At 47.6% G+C, this 19,901-nt stretch overlaps 1 protein-coding gene across 2 annotated transcripts in view; it reads left to right on the forward strand.

Moving 5' to 3' along the window:
* The window catches only part of CCAR1 (cell division cycle and apoptosis regulator 1), a 1,290,009-nt gene that overhangs the window by 1,107,925 nt on the left and 162,183 nt on the right, over window positions 1–19,901 (forward strand). The gene's annotated exons all lie outside the window — the stretch shown is intronic.

Raw genomic sequence — 19,901 nt, forward strand, 5'->3', positions numbered from 1 at the left:
CGCAGACAACTGATGCCAGCACATGAGAATTTGGGCTATAAGCAACTCCGCATATGACTTCTGGAGCGGAATGGCGGCACAGTGCCACTTACCGGCATACAGGGTTACTGCTTGAAAGCTTGAAAAGTTTCCGGATCAAGTCTGATTCCTGAGGAATGTTCAAAAAGTTACAAATCTATGGTTAAGTAGGGTAGCTACCAGAAACAGCATTACTGAAGGTAAGTAACTTTTTTTTTCTTCCTCGCTGATTACCTTTTGTGTATTTTACTTTCTCCTGCTTTACATCAATATTTGTTGAGAAGACATTCATTCCAGTCCCCAAAATGATTGCCGGTGCTCACCACCTGCAACTACTGGCTCAAATTAAGCACTTTCTCTGGTGAAGGTATCTAAAATGTTGTTCTGAGGGTTCTCAATTTTTCTTATTTTCTTTGATGGAGGTACTCCATTATGGTCCAGGAATGGTAAATTGCTATTGTTCGATGCCCAGGACATATTGTTTGGGGTCAAGGGCAAAAGGTGTTCATGTTTATTTTGTCCTGTGGCCAAGTAAGCCCAACCCCCTGCAGCACAAACCCTTTGACTGCCAATTCACTGTATCACATGATGAATCTCTGAAAGAGCATTGCCTGCAGTTAAGGTGTATCAAAAAGTTCATGCTGTTTGAAATTGTACTTATGGTTTATTAATCAGGGATGTGGAATTCCTATAGCCCGACGCCCGGGACATATTGTATGTGGTCAAGGGCAACACGTTTTCATGTGTATTTTGTCAATGGGACAAGTAGGCTTAACAACCTTCAGCACAAGCCCTTTGGCTGCCAGTTTACAGTACCAAATTATGGAACAGGGAAGGGCATTGTCTATAGTTAATGTAATATGTGTGCCCATGTTTTAATGCTGTTCAAACCTGTATTTATGGTTCATTAATGCAAATCCTTTTTATTAGGGTGTGCACTAAAAGTAAATGTTGTAGGCTCGGCCTGCACTACTGACGGTGGTTCCAGTATAAATGTGTACACATGTTTTCAAAGTTTATTAATATGAGGCTATGTATACTGCTCCGAGATGCTCTCTGATTATATGCAAATATTTGCAGAAGCTTGAAAGCAAGAGTGACGATTCTTTGCTTTCAAAATTAAATGTTCATGAAAACTGCAAGTAGGGAAAAAACGTAAATGTTGTATTTCCCAAAACTATTCATAAAGGAAAATCACTGTAACCAGTTTAAATACGATTATGGGGAACACAAATAAACAAGCATTGGCAAAGCCAATAGGTCTGAAATTGGTGGTCAACCTTTTGGTTTTGTTAATGCATGACTTGTTTAGGCATGGTTTTTGTAAAACCTTATCGGTGTGGGAGCTGCTAGGCCCTCACCATTCTAACTAGCATTTTCAAAAGAAAAAATAGTTTTTGGTCTCAAAAAGCACACATTGCCACAGCAGTTCTGGGCCCTGAAGAAAACTACTTTGTGTGACAATATGCTCCTTGTAAAAGAGCAGAATACTGTCACTCCTAGTGAGGCCAGTTGCTAGACTTGAAGAGAGAGAGGGAGAGATACAAAATGTTATTAAATACAAATGGTCATGGTTAACACCAGGCCTAATTAGAGGGCCAATTATTAATGAAAGTGTCAAAAGTGCATCCATGGTATATATCCTGGCATTAAGTGCATATATACAGTTTCTCTGAATTCACAAGAATTTAGAGAAGTAGACCTAGAAATAGTTCTAGAAAATATTTGTGAACTGCATTTTAGCATGAGCAAATGTGCATGCGTAGATTTGCTCGTGAAAATCTGAATGTTTCAAGTTCACTTTTCCTCCAACCACTTTTTTCCCCAACCCTGGAAAAAGTTTTATGTCCACCACTGTCAAGAGTAAAGGTCCAACCTTTTTCAGTATCGGAAAAAGATTAGAAAAGAGTTGGTGAAACCCTTTAAAACATGCAAGTTAGTAGGTTTGCACAAACTCAAAAGGGCATTCCAGTCCTTGAACCACTACCTTCAGCCCTAGTATGGAGACCTGCAGAAACGTAGCAACATAAGGGAATTGCCAGTATTCAAACCCTACTATAGTACGAGCCCTGGCATAATTTGGGAGGCTATATCAGAACTCTTATATAATGAGATTGCTGCCATAATTTGTTGCCGCATTACATTGCACAAATAGGACAAGTGGATTTTGTTACAGGACAAGTAGATTTTGTTACAGGACAAGTAGATTTATGAATCAACCTGCCCCATGGACAAGTAGGTTTTTTATTAAAGGCCACACCCCTGAATAGAACACTATTATTAGAGTGAGCACTTTAAGGAAATACAGTGAGTTCAGTTTGCATTACTGGCAGTCGCTCCAGTGTAAACGTGTACACACGTTTGCAACGTTTATAAATTTGAGGCTACTTATGATACTCCTAGAATGCTCTTCTTTGCATATACTTGCAAAAGCTGGAAAGCAAGATTGATGATGCTTTGCTTTCAAAATAAAGTGTACATAAAAAATATACAGCTTGTAAAAACGTTTTTGCTACACTACTATTTAGCTACCATTTCTCAGAAGCATCATTTAGTAAAACATGTTTCATACACGGCAGTATGTTAAAAAATATTAATTATTGCAGAGCAATAGAGCGTGTGACCTGGTAAGGATTTTATTTTCCTGTTCAGCTGCCTGGGTGATGATAAGCTTTGAGGACCAGTGAGTCTTGGGTGATTCCCACTTCCGGAATGATAAAACAAAGATCTTGAGAAATGTGGGGCACAAAGGTCATTATTTCTCAATCCTCACCCTTTGTTTTAAGTGTCTAGTGCTGTGATATTTAGAGACAGAAGATGTGGGGCTGCAGTCGGAGCTGACGACTCAGGAGTTGGGGAGCCGTGTTCGAGTCTCGCCGTAGGCTCAGCATCCTGTGATTCTTGGCAAATCACGTAAACTACCGTACTCTTGCCCCTGTTGACTAATTGAATTAAATTTGCATTAAACAAAAGAAAAAACAAGCCGATTAAGTCACGGTCCCGCAAATAAACTGCACAACCTTTCATGAGTGAAGTAAACAAAACCCTTTAAATGAGCTGAGGCAAGTCAACAAAAACTAGATTGGCTGACTAATAAACGGAGGAACCAGATTCGAGTCCCTGCGGGATGCTCAACAAAATGCGACAAAGCGTTTGATACGGGAGAGGCAAGCAGGATGAGGGTATTTGGTGCATGAACGTAAGGAATCTACAACTAACTGTCTCTAATGTAGAATTTTATAAGATATCGACTTATTCATGGGACGTCATGCTCAATAGTTCTACTCGTCCTGTTAAAAGACACTAGTCCCTTTGATGCCATGCAGTGAGGTGACAATTTATGGTTGCATTCTAATTAAACCAAAGCTCTGATAACAGTCTATGATTATGCCAGGACTCGTAGCAGGGTTTGGAGTTGAGCGATACGTTGGTTTTAGCTCCATTCAGCAAACCCATATATGTGGCGACTGGAAGTAGCAGAAAGTCGGTGCACACCTAGAAATCTGATTGTTTAAGGGGTTTCACCAACTCTTTTCTAACAGCTTTATCCAGACACATGGGAGCAATCAGGAGACGTTTAAACAATGCCCTTTTAGGCTTAGAGTCTTCCATAATTTATGCAAAAACAGCAGGGAGCCCTGGGCAGTTTTCAAGTTTTAGGCAGAGAGCAACTTCTTTATATTCAGACCCTCCAACATATTGCAATTTACGAAACTTCCTCAAACTTTGTGAAGTTCTACGATGACCAAGTAATTAAACTAACTTGCCATAAAAAATGACATTTTCGCTCCATCACATTGGTATTATTGTTCCCTTGTTTCCGGAGTGTAAAAATAGATGCCTTGTCAAGGGCTCTGCCGCCTTCAGTTAATCCTTTGCGCAGGCATGAGAGAGTTTTTTACGTCGAGCGTAAGCGTACGACCTCATATATGCTTTAGTATACATCTCTGTGGCCTTAAAGCCATCTCCCCTGCTTCTCATTTGCTTGTTTCACTATCCCTTAAAAACCTTGCTTGCTAGTGGGCAGTCCTGACTCTTGGTCCCTCCATTTCTCTTTTATTCCTTTCCACAGAGCAGGGACTAACTACAATTGCGCTTTATCGTGTTTATCTGTTCTTGGGGGACTTTTTTTCCATGGGTTCCTGCTCCTGTATGGCAAAGAGCATTCTTCTTCTGAGCTTAGCTTCGCTCAAACGCCGTTTCTATAAACAGGGCTGTAAATTATGCTGTTATCTGTCACCTTTGCTAAGCATTCAAAGACCGAGATCAAATGCCAGAGGGTGCATTTATAGAATTTCCCCCAGACTTTAGTTTGGATCCGGATATTTTTTTCTTCAGCAATACCCCCTTCGTTAGGTGACGTTAGTCGGCTCCGTGTCCGTCATCTGCGTCCTGGGCACTGGGATGACGTTGTGAGACCTACACAGACTCCGCCCATGCGAGCTGACGTCAGTTCTTTCTTTTTCCACTCCAGCCTAGCGCAGATCCGGAGAGAGCTACTCCTAGTCACTTTTTGGCAAACTTTTTTCGACTTTTTGTCAATGTCTTTTTTGAGTTGTAGACTCCTGGTGCATTGAGGATGTCCCAGCGTACGACCAGCTTAAAGCTGTGCACTTCCTGCCATCGGATTATGTTTAGGACGGATCTGCACCTCAGATGCCTTTGGTGCCTGTAGCTCAACCATGACCCGAAGTCGTGCTCTGAGTGCCTGGCATTGAAATCAAAGCCTTTGCAGGAGTGGTCCAGAAATCTGCTGGAGGCCCGGCACTCGGCTCTGCGTCGCTCCTGTTCTCGTTTGAGGGGAAGGTCTCGGGAACGGTCGCGGAGCACACACTCCACTCACTTGAAGTAATCGGGGAGAACTTTGGGTTAGTCAGGGAAACACAAGAAGTCAAAGAAACACAGGCATTCTTCGACTTCTCCCCATTGGTTGGCCGACGCCACGCTGGATCCCGAGCAATGTCGCTCGAAGGCTCAGTCTCAGGAGCCTTCTTCTGAGACAGCCCCACGCCTCCATATTTTTCTGGGATCCGAAGCGTCTCCTGCCCAGATCCAGTAGTTCTATGAGGCCTTGTACCTCATATTTAAGCAGCCCGGCTCCGCCAGCACACATTTGGGCCCTGCGGAATCAGTCAGGGGCCCTGGGACTTTAACACTGGTGGCTCCGGCTCTGGAGGGTCCGAGTGGATCCTGGCCTGGATCTGGATCGAAGCTGGTCGATCATACTCAACCTTCCCCAACGTCAATCCCGACAACGACCGTGCCCCCAGTCGGCGCCTACCCCATCCGCATCCCCGAAGTGGACACAGAGCCGATCCAAAGTCAGTTCCACTGCCGGAAGGGACTTTAGTCTCTGTGTTCGTTCTTAGCATTCCTTTTGGACCAGAAGGTGAGGAAGAGGACTGGGAGGGGCCACTGTCCATATTGAGGACCAGTTTGAGTGAGGAACCAGAGTGGCCTGGATACTTCCCCTGATAATGGCTTGCTTTCTCCCCCTACCATGGCTGCAGAGACGGGAGCTTCCTGCCGCTTTTGGCCGCCATAAGTGTGGCAGGGTATGCTCAGACGTGAGTCCCTTGCTCACTTTGCCACTGGATTCAAGCAAGCCGGGCGGAAGACGGCTGGAATGCCAGAAACCGGTCCTCGGAAGCTTGTTTCCGGTCCAGGGAAGGCATGGCTTGGCAGTTCGGGCTGGACTGTTCCCATGAGGCACAGGGTCAGACTGATTTGCATATAGCCATGTCTGAACTCGGGTGGCTGAGTGGGCTAAAGAACGGTGATGGATTAAACCCAGATCTTTCGACTGGGTGCGAGTGTTTGATTGGCTCAGATGCTCCGTCCATTACCACCCCCTTTTGTACCGCTTTTGGCCGCCATAAGTGTGGCAGGGTATGCTCAGACGCGAGTCCCTTGCTCACTTTGCCACTGGATTGAAGCAAGCCGGGCTGAAGACGGCTGGAATGCCAGAAACCGGTCCTCGGAAGCTTGTTTCCGGTCCAGGGAAGGCATGGCTTGGCAGTTCGGGCTGGACTGTTCCCATGAGGCACAGGGTCAGACTGATTTGCATATAGCCATGTCTGAACTCGGGTGGCAGAGTGGGCTAAAGAACGGTGATGGATTAAACCCAGATCTTTCGACTGGGTGTGAGTGTTTGATTGGTTCAGATGCTCCGTCCATTACCACCCCCTTTTGTACCCCCTGTGATGGTGAGGAGGGCAGCAAAGGTCCTCGGCCTCGAGGTCCTTACGGTAGCAGTCAGGACTAACCTCCTGACAGAGGTGCTTCAGCCTGCAGCTTTCTCTTCTGAATCCTTTTTGCCATTCAATGAGGCCCTCACAGACGTCCATTTGGGCACTTGTACCAAGCCCAGCACAGGGGCTCCTGTGGATAGGACGATTGCTCTCCGCCACCCCCCCTTTCCGGGTGACCCAGCATTCCAGACCAAACACCCCTCCCCTGAGAACTTGGTAGTCTAATGCTTCATCAAAAGATGCATGCCCTTCTGCTCCCCCATGTAGGGAATTCAAGAAGCTGGACCACCTTGGGAAAAACAATTCTCTTGCTCTAGCTTGGCATTGCGGTCGGTGAATCCGCATTCCTCCTGGGCTGCTACTCCAATACTATCTAGGATATGGTCACGCGTCCTCAATGCCCGGAGGAGGCCCAGGCAGTCCTCTCTCAAGCAGTGGCTGACAGGACAGACACAGCCACATTCACCATATGATGTGGACTGAATACCACTGACTCACTTGGCAGAACGACTACCACGTCGGTAGCTGTTAGACGCTACATCTGGTTGAGGACTTCTGGCTTCTCTGGGGTTGAACAGTCTTCTTTGATGGACATACCTTTTGATAGCACTCACCTTTTCATCAACAAATCAGACACAGCACTTGAGCGCTTCAAGGATTCTCGTACTACGTCTAGATCCTTGGGCCTTGCGGCTGCCTCACCTCCATCTCAGTCTGCCTTTCATCCCTTTCGTGGCTACGGAAGGTGCGCCCAGCCACTTCCTGTCCAACCAAGCCAAAGAGTCACGCAAACTGTCCAGCCTCTGCTTGGTCGTGGAACCTAGCATCCTTGCGGGTCAGGGAATCAGTGGGCGGGCCAGTCCACCCTTTCCCCCCCGCCACAGCCTCCAAACCTTTCCAGTCCGATGTTTCACGTCCATTTACAACCAGCTGGAGGCAGGATCCACCATCACCTCTTCCACTGGCAATCCATCATGTCGGACAGGTGGGCTCTGCAAATAGTCCAAAGGGTCTACTCCCTCCCCCTTGACACCGCCCCCTCCCTCCATGCCACGATCTTACGATCGCATGACGGAGGATGATTTGGCACTTCTCCGCCAGGAAGTATTAGCCCTCTTGGCCAAGGGAGCTATAGAGAGGGCCCCTGTGCCAGAAGTAGGTTATGGTTATTGTTCCCACTACTTTCTTGTACCCACGAAGGAAAAAAGGCCTGCATCTTACCTTAGACCCCTGGGCCCTCAACTCCTTCCTCTGGACGGAGAAGTTAAAAAAGCTTACCCTAGCCCAAGTTCTGTCTGCAATCGACCGAGTAGACTGGCTGGTGGCGTTGGACTTTCAGGATGTTTATTTTCATATCCCCATCCTGCTGGCCCACAGACGTTACCTTCGGTTCATGGTGGGCCGCGAGCACTTTCAGTTTACTGTGCTTTACTTTTGCCTTACCAGTGCCCCGTGGGTGTCCACAAAGGTGATGGTGGTGGTTGCAGATCCTCTGTGCAGGTCAGGGGTTCCAGTCTTCCCCTATTTTGACGACTGGCTGTTGAAGGCGAGCTCGCTGTTGTCCGGCGGACCTCCTGCATTCACTGGGGTTCACTAACAACGTGCGAAGTCACACCTGACTCCATCTCAAACGCTCCCTTTCATCTTGGCGGTTCTTGAAACAGTGCAGTTTCGGGCCTATCCTACCAAGCAGTGAGTCTGGAATATTTGGGCTATGCTACCGATGATTCAACCTGTATCCTGGATTTCAGTGAGAACGACTCTGAAGCTGCAGGACCTCATGGCCTCCTGCATCCTGCTGGTGGATCATGCCGATGGCATATGCGGGCTCTGCAGTGGGACCTGAAGTTTCAGTGGGCACAGCATCAGGGTAATATTTGCGACTACGTCCAGATCTCGGAAGGAACTGGGCACCAACTGCAATGGTGGCTCACAAACTAAGATTGGGTCAGAGGCAGATCCCTCTCTCTTGCCCAATCAGATCTAACAGTGGTGACAGATGCTCCCGGCCTCTATATAAACCACTTGGAGCTCCGGGCGATCAGACTGGCACTCAAAGCATTCCTTCCCTCTCTCAGGGGGAAAGTGGAACAGGTGTTCACCGAAAACACCACCGCCATGTGGTACTGCAACAAACAGAGCAAGGTGGGGTTGTGGACCCTTTACCAAGAGGCTTTCCACCTCTGGACATGCCTGGAACATCAGGACATGACCTTGGTAGTTCAACACTTGGCGGGCTCCCTGAACGCCAGTGCAGACAAACTCAGCCGTGGTGCATAGTCATTCACGAATGGTGTCTCCATCCGGAGATAGTGCAAGGTCTCCTTCAGCGGTGGGGAGAGCCTTGGTTACATCTGTTCCGCTCCGAAGAGAACGCACACTGTCAGCAGTTTTGCACGTTGGAGTTTCCAACACAATACTCGCTCTGCAACCCTTTTCATCGCGAGTGGAGCTTCGTCCACCTGTTTGCCTTTCTCCCTGTACCACTTCTGCCCAGAGTGCTCAAGAAGATCAAGTGCGACCAGGCTCAAGTTATTCTTGTAGCTCCGGACTGGGCACGAAGAGTCTGGAACCCCGACCTTCTGAGCGTGGCCATCGATCCTCCGATCAGACTGCCTCTTCAGGAGGCTCTTCTGTTGCAGCAGTAGGGGAGGGTTCTTCACCCTAACATTTCCAGTCTCCACCTCCTTGCGTGGAGATTGAGCGGTGGCAGTTAACAGCTTACAACCTTCTGCCCAAAGTCTGTGATGTTGTCTCGCCATCCAGGCGTTCTTCCACGAAAACGGTATACGCTTGTAGATGAAACAGGTTTGTGGCGTGGTGCACAGCAAAGACTGTTGATCCCCTTTCTGCTCCTCTTTCAGTGATTCTCTTGTATATACTTCCATTGGCCCAGCAGCGTTCTGCCTTGGGCACTCTTAAAGGATATCTTGCAGCCATCTCGGCTTTTCTTCAGCTGCCAGATCGGCCTTCTTTATTCAAATCTCCTATTGTTAACAGATTCCTTAAGAGCCTTACTCATCTGTTCCCTCCATCTTCTTTTGTAATACCCCTATAAGAGTTAAATATGGTTCTAACCTTGCTTATGTGTGTTCCCTTTGAGCCTCTTCATAACTGTCCGCTCATGTTGCTGAGCCTCAAAACTGCCTTTCTTGTTGCAGTCACCTCTGTGCGAAGGGTGAGCGAGCGGAAGGCTTTATCTTCTAAGCCCCCTTGTCTAGCTGTCTGACTGTATAAAGTTGTGTTTTGGAGCAAGCCTCTATTCCTTCCTAAGGTTATCATGCCTTTTCATGGGGGACAATCTATCACTCTGCCCACCTTTTATCCACTCCGCATCCCTCCAAAGCAGATGAGAGACTCCACCGTCTAGACCCAAAGCATGCATTGTCTTTTATCTTGATCTCACAAAATACTTCTGGGTGGATGATCAACTCTTCATTGGCTACGTGGGTGCCCAGAAAGGTCAGCTGTTCAAAACTGACCATCTCCTGATGGGTTGTCCTTTGCATCAAAATATGCTATGCTTTGGCGAAGAGGGACCCTGCTGTGGGGTTGCATGTTCATTCCACCAGAGCAATGGCGGCAATCACAGCATTAGCACGTAGAGTTTCGGTCCTTGACATCTGTCAGGCAGCAAAGTGGGCATCCTTACACACATTTACCAGACACTACGTCCTCAACAGCCAAATCTGGAGGGACAGGTACTTTGCCTGTTCGGTCCGCCAGGATTTTCTGGTATGATTTTGGTTCGCAGACCCTCCTGGGATGGTATTTCTGGGAATCTATTCTGAAGGTAAGGTATCCTAAACTAACTGTCTCCATCTGATGAACAAGTTACTTACCTTCGGTAACTATGTATTTGGAATAGACATATGTTAGTTGTAGATTCCTTACCACCCCACCCATCCTTTCCGCTCTACAAACTGATTTCTAAGGATAGGGACTTCCCTAAAGGACCCTAGTTTTGGCACACCAGTGGTCAGTGTCTTTCATGGCTCTGCGCTTCTGGCGTGGAAAGTTGTGTTGAGAACTCACGTCAGCACGCATGGGTGGCATCTGTGTAGACCCTGCGACGTCATCCCGGCTTCCACAATGTCGACGACAGATGCAGAGTCAACCTACATCACTAACGACGCGCAGGAGTACTGCTGAAGAATAAATCTCCAGATCCAGACTGACGCCTTAGGGAAATTCTAAAGGTAAGAAATCCAGAACTAACATATGTCACTTTCAGATACATTGTTACCAAAGTTAAGTAACTTGTTCTTCATGTGATTTGGTCTTGTTGTGACACCCAAGTTCTCCCTTTTGAATTGTTCTGTTACACCAACATATAGGGAAGACTTAGGGCCAGATGTAGGAAGCCTAATACCGGTCGGTAACGGCCGAAATTACCGAATTTCGGCCGTTACCGACCGGTATTAGGCTTTTCAGATGTAGGAGGCCACATTTCAGGATTCGGTAATTTACCGAATCAGTAATTTAAGAAATCGGTAAATTACTGAATTCTTAAAATACCGATTCGGTAAATTACCGAATCTGTAATGTAGGGAGCATTCAAATGAGTGCTTCTTACATTTAAGGATTCGTTATTTACCACCAACTATTAGTTGGTGGTAAATAACGATTTCCTTTTAAAAAGCAATTTTTTGCTTTTTATTCAGTGCCATGTGGCAGACATACATGCCCTTAGGGCATGTATGTGTGCCACATGTGCACCCATGCACTATTCAGGGGTGCAGCAGGGTTTCAATGTGACATCCTGCCACCCTTGAAAGGGTTCCCCCTATTACCGATTCGATATTTACTGATTCGGTAATTCCCGTTCATTCCTATGGGCCTCCAGGCCCATAGGAATGAATAGGAATTACTGAATCAGTATTTAACGATTCGGTAAATACCGAATCTGTAAATACAGATTCTTAATTACCGAATCTTACCGATTCAGTAATTTTTACCGAAAAATTATCTACATCCCATTTACCTATTCTTAAATACCGAATCGGTAAAATTCGAGGTTTAAGAATAGGTAAATTGAGATTACCTACATCTGGCCCTTAGTATCTTCAAGATTAGGAAACTTCCTGCAAACTCTGCACAATACAAAACTTGAGACTTTTTTAAACTGGTCTCTTCTAGGACAGCTCCTTTAGTTTTCTTTTCTTCAATCACAGCCCATTTAAAATCTTCAAGCCATTACTGTTGTACAACTCTCTTTTTTTGTTTGATCATACTCCCCTTTTTTTTGGTGGATTTCTTTAAATGACTTCCTTTTCCCAACTGCTGAACTCTCTCCTGCATTATTCAGTGGAGTTTTAGCTCCAGTGGTTCTTCTCTATGTCAACCTGACGTCTTCCATTGTTGCTGCACTCTCTGTCTGCTGTCTGCCTTCTCCTCACTAAATAACCAGCACTGCTTCTGTCTTCTGGGCTTCAGAATCTTTCAAAAGAAAAACAATAACTGTCACTAATTTAATATAATGGGAACTGTGCACAAACTACTAACTTTAAACGCGAAACAACTTAGCTTTCCATAATTAAAGTACAATGACTCCAATTACATGTTGCAAAGAAGTATGAAACGTGTATATGGCTTACCCATCACATTGCTATGACAGACTCGGTGTTCCTTTCAAAGGTTGGTAAAAATCTTGCCTTTTAATGCTATTGTTGCACCCGTCTAGCAAATTTTTATCTCTAAATGTAATGGTACTCGTGTTACTGACCTCAGGATGGAAGGCAGAGTCTACCTTGCTGGCATTCTAACTCATGACTTGAGTCACTGGCGTAACAATGTGAAATGCGTTTTAATGCATGCAAGGAAAATGTTTCCTCTTTTCCCCATTTAGGTGGTAAAATGCAGAGACCTGATTCAGCTCTGCCATGGTTCGGGATATGCACGGAATGAAAACCTCTCTTGTGTTTGATTCTACAACATGTTACTCCAACTAAAATAGGAATTTCAGACTACATAAAGGGTACAAACAACAAGTGACCTGCTACATCAGCAGAACAAACATGTTCAGGGGCATATTGTTAAATATTAAAATTAAAATAACTAATTAATATAAAATCAGAAGATGCACTTTTTCAAAATTACCATGCTTGCCAGTTGATAAACCAATGACTGTCTGTTTTGGAGACCCGTTACTATAAACATTCATAATGAAGAGTTGTTTTCTTGGACCAAGTTTAAAAAAATTGACTAATAAACCTTTGACAAAGCAAACAGTAAGCTTCTTGTTTGCACTAAATCTCTGCTCCCACCTTTTGGCTCGGTACCTGGTAACTTACGTTTAAACAAAACAAAGTTTTCAGGGTGTGTGTGTGTGCATTTGTATCACTGGGTATGCTTAAGAGCAAAAAACTGTCTGTTATGTGACTCTCTAATCGGAACCTTTATAAATCCACTTAAGATAATCTTCTCTCCAAAGGCATCACAAAATAGTTCCTCCTGCTGCTGCAGGCATTGTAAAAACAGTTTGACTAAGATGGTACATGGAAACCTAGAAACTGACAGGAGACTGTTAGTGGCATGAGTGTGACTTCTGAGGTGATTCTTGCATACCACTAATGCAGAAATAAAGAGAACAGAGCCTGTCTGCTCCCCACATTCCATGTCTATTCCTGGCACACAAGTCCTTCCTGGTCTATACAATCTGGCCTGGTAGGATTGTGTGTACTGCATGCCTTCAGTGGAGTTGCTCTTGATCCTCCCTTCCCCCATTCATTGGTGGGCACTGTGGGTGGACACACAGGTCAGCCCTCTGAGGTAGGTGAGATTAGAGATGCCTGCTCCCTGGAGGCCTTTCCATTAGCTATCTCTGGCTGGCATAGGACTCCAGCCTGGCATGAATGAGGCAGATTAGGCTGTGCAGGCAGGTACAGTGCACCAGCGCAGTATACTATTTCCATATAAGAAACCGAGGATCTGAAAGAGACTAATAGTTATAGATGCCTTACCTTAGAATTGCCCCCAGGCGTCAGACTGGATCCGGAGAACTTTATTCTTAGCAGTACCCCTGTGCAACGGTTGGTGGCGTTGGTCGACTCCTCGTTCAGCGTCATGTTTGTTGGGATGATGTCATGGTGTATATTTAGATGCCGCCCCTGTGCCCTGACCTCAGTTCTTTCTTTTTCCGTGCCAGCCTAACCATATCCGGAGAGATCTACCACCTTTGTAATAGCCGGGGGGTGGGAGTACTGGGTCTTCTATGCCGGCAGCTCTGGGCCAGCACCAATGGCCCCCACGAGGATCCCGGTGTGGATCCGGATCAACGCCGGTCGACCTTATGCGAGCTTCCCGGTGACGACACCCCCCTGCGTCGTCGTTCCCACAAACGACCCCGATCTCACCCCCCATGATGGAACCGGAGCCAGATCGATGTCAGCCAATGTCGAATCCGACGCTGGAGGGTACTTTTGTTACCCTTTTCATCCCTGGTGTTCCCTATGGCCCAGAAGGTGGTGATGAGGATTGGGAGGGGGGTCACCTGACCCTTTAAAAGGCCAGCTTGAAGAGCTGTACTGGAGAGCGGACCTGGATGATGGCAGTGTTCTGGACACCTCCCCAGACCTTGACATGCTTTCACCCTCTACCGTGGCTAAGGAGGAGGGAGTGTCTTATGGTGTGGTGGTGCGAAGGGCAGCTGAGGCCTTTGGCCTGGAGCTCCCTTCAGTGGTGGTCAGGACTAATCTCCTGACTGAGGTGCTTCAACCGGCAGCAACTTCCTCTGAACTCCCTTTGGCAATCAACAAAGCCCTCACTGATGTTCTTTAGGGCAACTGATCCAAGCCCCACACGAGGGCTCCTGCGGAAGGGACAATTGCCCGCCGCCACTGCCCGGCGACCCAGTTTTCCTTACCTAACACCCTTCCATTAAGAGCTTGCTGATCCATGCCTTTTCTTCTAAGGGTACATTCCCTTCTGCTCCCCCAGACAGGGAATCCAAGAAGCAGGATCATCTTGGTAAGCGCATGTTCTCTTCCTCCAGCTTGGCACTGCGGTCCTTAAATACCCCCTGCCTCTTGGGCCGATACTACCATACCATCGTGGATACAGTCGCGCAGGTGCTGCCTCAGTGCCCGGTGCACGCACAGCCATTCTCTCCCAGGCAGTGGCGAATGGGGAGAGATGCAGCCAAATCCACAATAAGATGTAGACTGGATACCACCGACTCACTGGGCAGAACAATTACGCCGGTGGCCCTTTGGCGCTACTCCTGGTTGAGGACGTCTGGCTTTTCGGCGGCGGTCCAGTCAACCTTGCTGGCCATGCCCTTTGATGGGCGTTGCCTTTTTGGTGACAAAGCAGACTCAGAACTATAAGGATTCTCAAACTACGCCCAGATCCTTGGACCTTGCAGCATAGTCCCGTCCATCTCAGTCTTTTTTTTGCCCCTTTCGTGGCTACGGAAGGGGCAACCCACCACCATGTCTGGCCCAATCCAGCCATGCTCATGTTCAGGCTAGCTGCCCAGGCCGCAGGTGTGGGACCCAGCGACACGGGTCTGGGAGCCAGTGTGCGGGTCAGTCCACCCTTTCCAACCCTGCAGCAACCTCCAAGCCTTCCTAGTCACACTTTTCAGGGTCACCAACGGCCAGTGGGTGGCAGGATTTGCCATCACTTCCCCCACTGACAAACCATCACGTCGGACAGGTGGGTTTTGCAAATAGTCCGAAGGGGCCACTCCCTCCCCTTTGAGACTACCCCTCCCTCCATGCCACCGTCTTTTGATTGCATGTCGAAGGATCATTTGGAGTTTTTTCCGCCAGGAAGTATCAGCTCTTTTGGCTAAGGGAGCTATTGAAAGGACACTACACCAGAAGTAGGTCATGGTTGCTTTTCCCAATACCTTCTGGTGCTCAAGAAGGACAAAGCCTGCGTCCTATTCTAGACCTCAGTTCCCTCAACCGCTTCCTCCGGAAGGAGAAGTTCAAAATGCTAACATTGGCTCAGGTCCTGTCTGCCCACGACCCCGGAGCCTGAATGGTGGTGTTGGCTTGCAGGATGCCTATTTTCACATCCCCTTCCTGCCAGCCCACATGCGCTACCTGTGGTTCACGGTAGACCACAAACATTTTCAGTACACAGTGCTCCCCTTTGACCTTATCAGTGCCCCTTGGGTGTTCACGAAAGGTGACAGCAGCTTATCTGCACAGATCAAGGGTTCCAGTCTTCCCTTATCTCGACGACTGGCTGTTGAAGGTGGGCTTGCCCCAGGCTGTCGTCTCCCACCTCCAGACTACGGGGGATTTCCTGCTTTCACTGGGGTTTACTATCAACGCGCCATAGTCACACCGGACTACCTCTCAGATGCCCCCTTTCATCTGAGCTGTTATGGACACAGTGCAGTTTCGGGCCCATCCTCTCGAGCAACGAGTTTGGGATATTCGAGCTATGATACCGATGTTTCAGCCTCTATCCCGGATTTCGTCGAGAATGACCCTGAGGCTGCTGGGCCTTAAGGCCTCCTGCATCCTGCATCCTGCATCCTGCTGGTGGATCATGCTAGATGGCATATGCGGGCTCTGCTGTGGGACCTAAAGTTCCAGTTGGCGCAGCATCACAGAAATCTTTCTGACTATATCCAGATCTTGGAGGGAATTGCGCAATAACTGCAATGGTGGCTAGCGAACCGCGCTTGGGTCAGAGGCAGATCTCTCTGCGTTTCCCAACCCGATGTCATAGTAGTGACAGAAGCGTCACTCCTGGGATGGGGCGGAAATCTGAGAGAGGCGGCGATCAGAAGCGTCTGGTTTCTGTCAGAGTCTGGACTTCATGTCAACCTTCTGGAGCTCCGGGCGATCCGCCTGGCATTGAAGGCATTCCTTCCCTCTCTAAAGGGGAAGGTGAAGGGTGGTGCAGGTGTTTACAGACAACACCACTGCCATGTGGTACCGCAACAGACAGGGCCGGGTGGACATGGCTGGAATATCAGGCCATGACCCTGGTGGTTCAACACCTGGCAGGTTCTCTGAATGCCAGGGCGGACGAGCTCAGCCGAAGGTGCATGGTAGATCACGAATGTCAACTTCACTCAGAGGTGGTGCAAGGTCTCTTTCAGTGGTGTGGAGAGCCTTGGTTAGATCTGTTTGCCACCAAAGAGAACGCGCAATGTAAAAAATTCTGCACGTTGGAATTTTCATGGCGGTGCTCACTCGGCGACGCCTTTCCTCGCAAGTGGAACTGTGGCCTCCTGGATGCCTTTCTGCCTGTTCCACTTCTTTTTCTTTTTTTCACAACAACATTTTATTGTCTACAGATAAATCAGCCCTGGTGTAACCTGGGTTACCAATATTACAATAGACCTAGTAGTAATAGTGATGTCAACATTTACGGTATCAAAATACAACAGTTTAGAAGTAAAGGATATCTGAGTTATTACCCAAACAATAAACAGTGTCATATTCCCATTATGTAGTCTGACGCATGTAGTTCCCAACCACCCAGGTCGAACAAATGCATAGTTATTATCCAATCTGTCGCTCATCTTATCATCCCACCAATTCCTCAATATTTGATGGAGGGAGAATGGACTCCAAATAAAGTTCCCAATAGTCTGCACACCTCTTCCATATCTTGGGGTGTTTCTGGGGGACCTTGAAGATTGGTATCTCCAGCCCCATTGAGCAGTTGAGACCCCTCTAGCGATGGCGGGACACATCTTTCCATGCCCTAGCAATATCTTGCTTCGCCAGTGTGAGTCCGAGAAATAAAAAGTGGCCCTTATACCTATTGCCCCCTATTCCTTCAGTAATATGTAGCTTAGGTATGTAGGTGATTGTAGAATATCCCATCCCAGCATTTCCGATACACCAGCGATTACCCTCACCAAAACCTCGATAATGCCATGCATTGCCAGACGGTGTGCATGAGAGTGCCCTCTGCAACCTTGCAGCGCAGGCAATGAGGAGAGTCGTCAGTCCCACCCACCAGAGCCTGTGTCTAGTGAAATAGACCTAGTGAAGATATTTGAATTGTATAAGGCTGAGGCGTGCCACGACGGCTGCACTGGGAAGGGACTCCAGCGCCCCGGCCCAATCATCGTCGTCTATTGGGCCAAGGTCTTTTTGCGAGGCTTTCCGTGTTGTGTTCAGTGTAGTGGGGCTATTGGTCACAAGTGTACGGTATATCGTAATGCTTTTGTGTTCACCCAATTCCTCCATGAAGACTTTGGCTTGATGGGATTGAAGTCGGGTATATCTTCTTGGTGTGCTATATAGGGGAGAATATATGGCGGAATTTAAGGTATCTGTAAAACTGCGAGCGGGGCATGTCAAATTCTGTTTGGAGCTCCTGGAAGGACTTTAAGGTCCAGCTATGTAGGAGCTCCCCACCAGAAGAGATACTAATGGCCTCCCAGCCCACGAATCCGGACAACATGGACAGCTATGGTAATAGGCCGTTATGCCAAAGAGGAGCCTCCTTCCTCAGTCTACCCCACCACCCCATCCTGCGGAGCTCTTGCTGCCATGGCACAAAAACTGTCCTGATTGCGGGCAGTAGCTTTTTAAGCTTTCGACCCAAATATAGGATCATAGTAATGATGGTCTGCCCATTAACCAACTTTGGACCACATAAGCTGGATTTTGCCTGTAGATATACTACCAGTCAATAAGGATAAGAAGATGTGTAGCGGCATGGAATGCCTGGACATCTGGAGTCGTAATACCTCAGCAATAAGTAGATTGGAAACAGGTTCTTAGAGCCAAGAGTGCTGAGCCCCCCCTCACCCCCCACCCCCCCCAAAAGGAAGTGATCGAGGATTGCGTTTAGTTGTCTAAACCAGGTGATTATTATTGGATATGGGTGATTTTTAAGCTGATGGAGGAGGCGAGGCAGGGAAACCATCTTAAAAATGACATATCTGCCAAACAGAGATAGTGGTAAGTGCGACCAAGAACGCACCTGTTCCTTAACCTGTGTCCATAGTGGGGCTAGCTTCCTATCCCATGAAGTGGGCTGGGAGGCCACCAGGAGCACCCCGAGATATTTAAACCTGAGACCTCACGTGTCCATTCACCCAATTGGTCTCCCCCGTAGTGGCCATAGGAAGGATTTACGGGCATTTATATAGAGACCGGAGGTCTCACCAAAGATCTGCATTAACCTGAGTAACCGCGGGCCCGATCTATTAGGATGTGTAAAGAACTGTGTATCATTAACATATAGCGCTATGCGGTCTGAGACTTCCCATGACCACTCAAAGCAACGGACCTGGGAATCAATCCTTGCCCAAGCCGCGAGCGGCTCCATGGCTAATTCAGAAAGGTAGGGGCCATCCCTGTCTGGTTCCCTGCCCGATGGAGAAGGTCCATGAGATCGAGTCTGCCACGCGGCAGAACCAGTAATGTCAGTTAAGAGGAGGTGAATATATGTGAGGAGGCAGGGGCCAATATTCAGGCGACTCAGGGGTGCGAAGAGGTAAGTCCAACTAAGCAAGTCAAAGGCCTTGTCAATGGCTGCGAGGAGAATCCCCGCCGGTCCATCCAATCGGTCCACAGTTGCAACAGCGTTGTGGTTGTGCGGCGAATATTATGTTGTGTTGCGCCTGGGCATAAAGTCAGCTTGATCAGGGTGAATTAACTCAGTAATATGTGAGACAATATGATTAGCAATTACTTTTGCCAGGAGTTTAGCCTCAACATGAAAAAAAGAGATTGGGCGGTATGAGGTGTGATGTTCTGGGGGTCGGGCTGGTTTTAAAAAGACAACTATTTCTGTGTGTTGCCAGTCAGATGGGAGGCACCCCCATCCACAGCGGTGTTAAGTACTGCTAGATATGGAACAGCCAATTGAGATTGATACTTTTTATGAAACTCACATGGAAAGCCGTTCAGACCAGGCGCCCTGCCCTGGCGCATGTCAGACAAGGCACTTTGAATCTCCTCAATTGTCAGTGGGGTATCTAGATCTTCTCTCACCGAATCAGACAGGAACTGCGGAGGCAAATCAGCCAGAAACTGGTGAATAGTGCCCTCTGGGAGAATCTCCCTAGGAGCATATAAGTCTGTAAAATATTCGGCAAAGCTTGCTGCAATTTTTGCTGGGTCAATGAGTGCTTCCCCAGTGGTGCCATGTATACTTGGGATAGTTAAGGGGCAGAGTATATGTTGACAGAGGTGATGAAGCAGGGTGCTGGATTTATCGCCCCACTGATATATCTGTGGCGAGCCAAAACGTTTTGGCCTTGTTCAACAGTTCACTGGTATATGTTTGTTGTGTAGTAAACAATTGTTGGTGTGCTGCGCCCCATCTTCTCCCCTGCTCCTACGCTCCAAATCAATGAGTCGGGCCTCTGTTCATATCAGCCTCTCACTGCGCAGCTTACGCTGTGCAGTGCAGAATGCAATATCCATCCCCCTGAGTGTAGGTTTCATAGCCTTTCATAGAGTTTCAAGGGATTCGACCGTATCTGTATTGTGAAATATTCTGAAATAGCTGTGCACATGTGTAATCTGTACTGCACATCTTGCAGATGCCATGGCAAGAACCGCCAATGAAATGGAGAGCGTCCGGGATCTAAACGCAACTGCAGCGATACAGGGGAATGGTCAGATAGACCTCTAGGCAGGATTTCTGCTGTCTCAAGTCTGTGGAGATGGGGTGCAGATATGAAAATATATTCAA

Source organism: Lissotriton vulgaris, chromosome 5, assembly GCF_964263255.1.
Source record: "Lissotriton vulgaris chromosome 5, aLisVul1.2, whole genome shotgun sequence".
Taxonomy (NCBI): Eukaryota; Metazoa; Chordata; class Amphibia; order Caudata; family Salamandridae; genus Lissotriton; species Lissotriton vulgaris.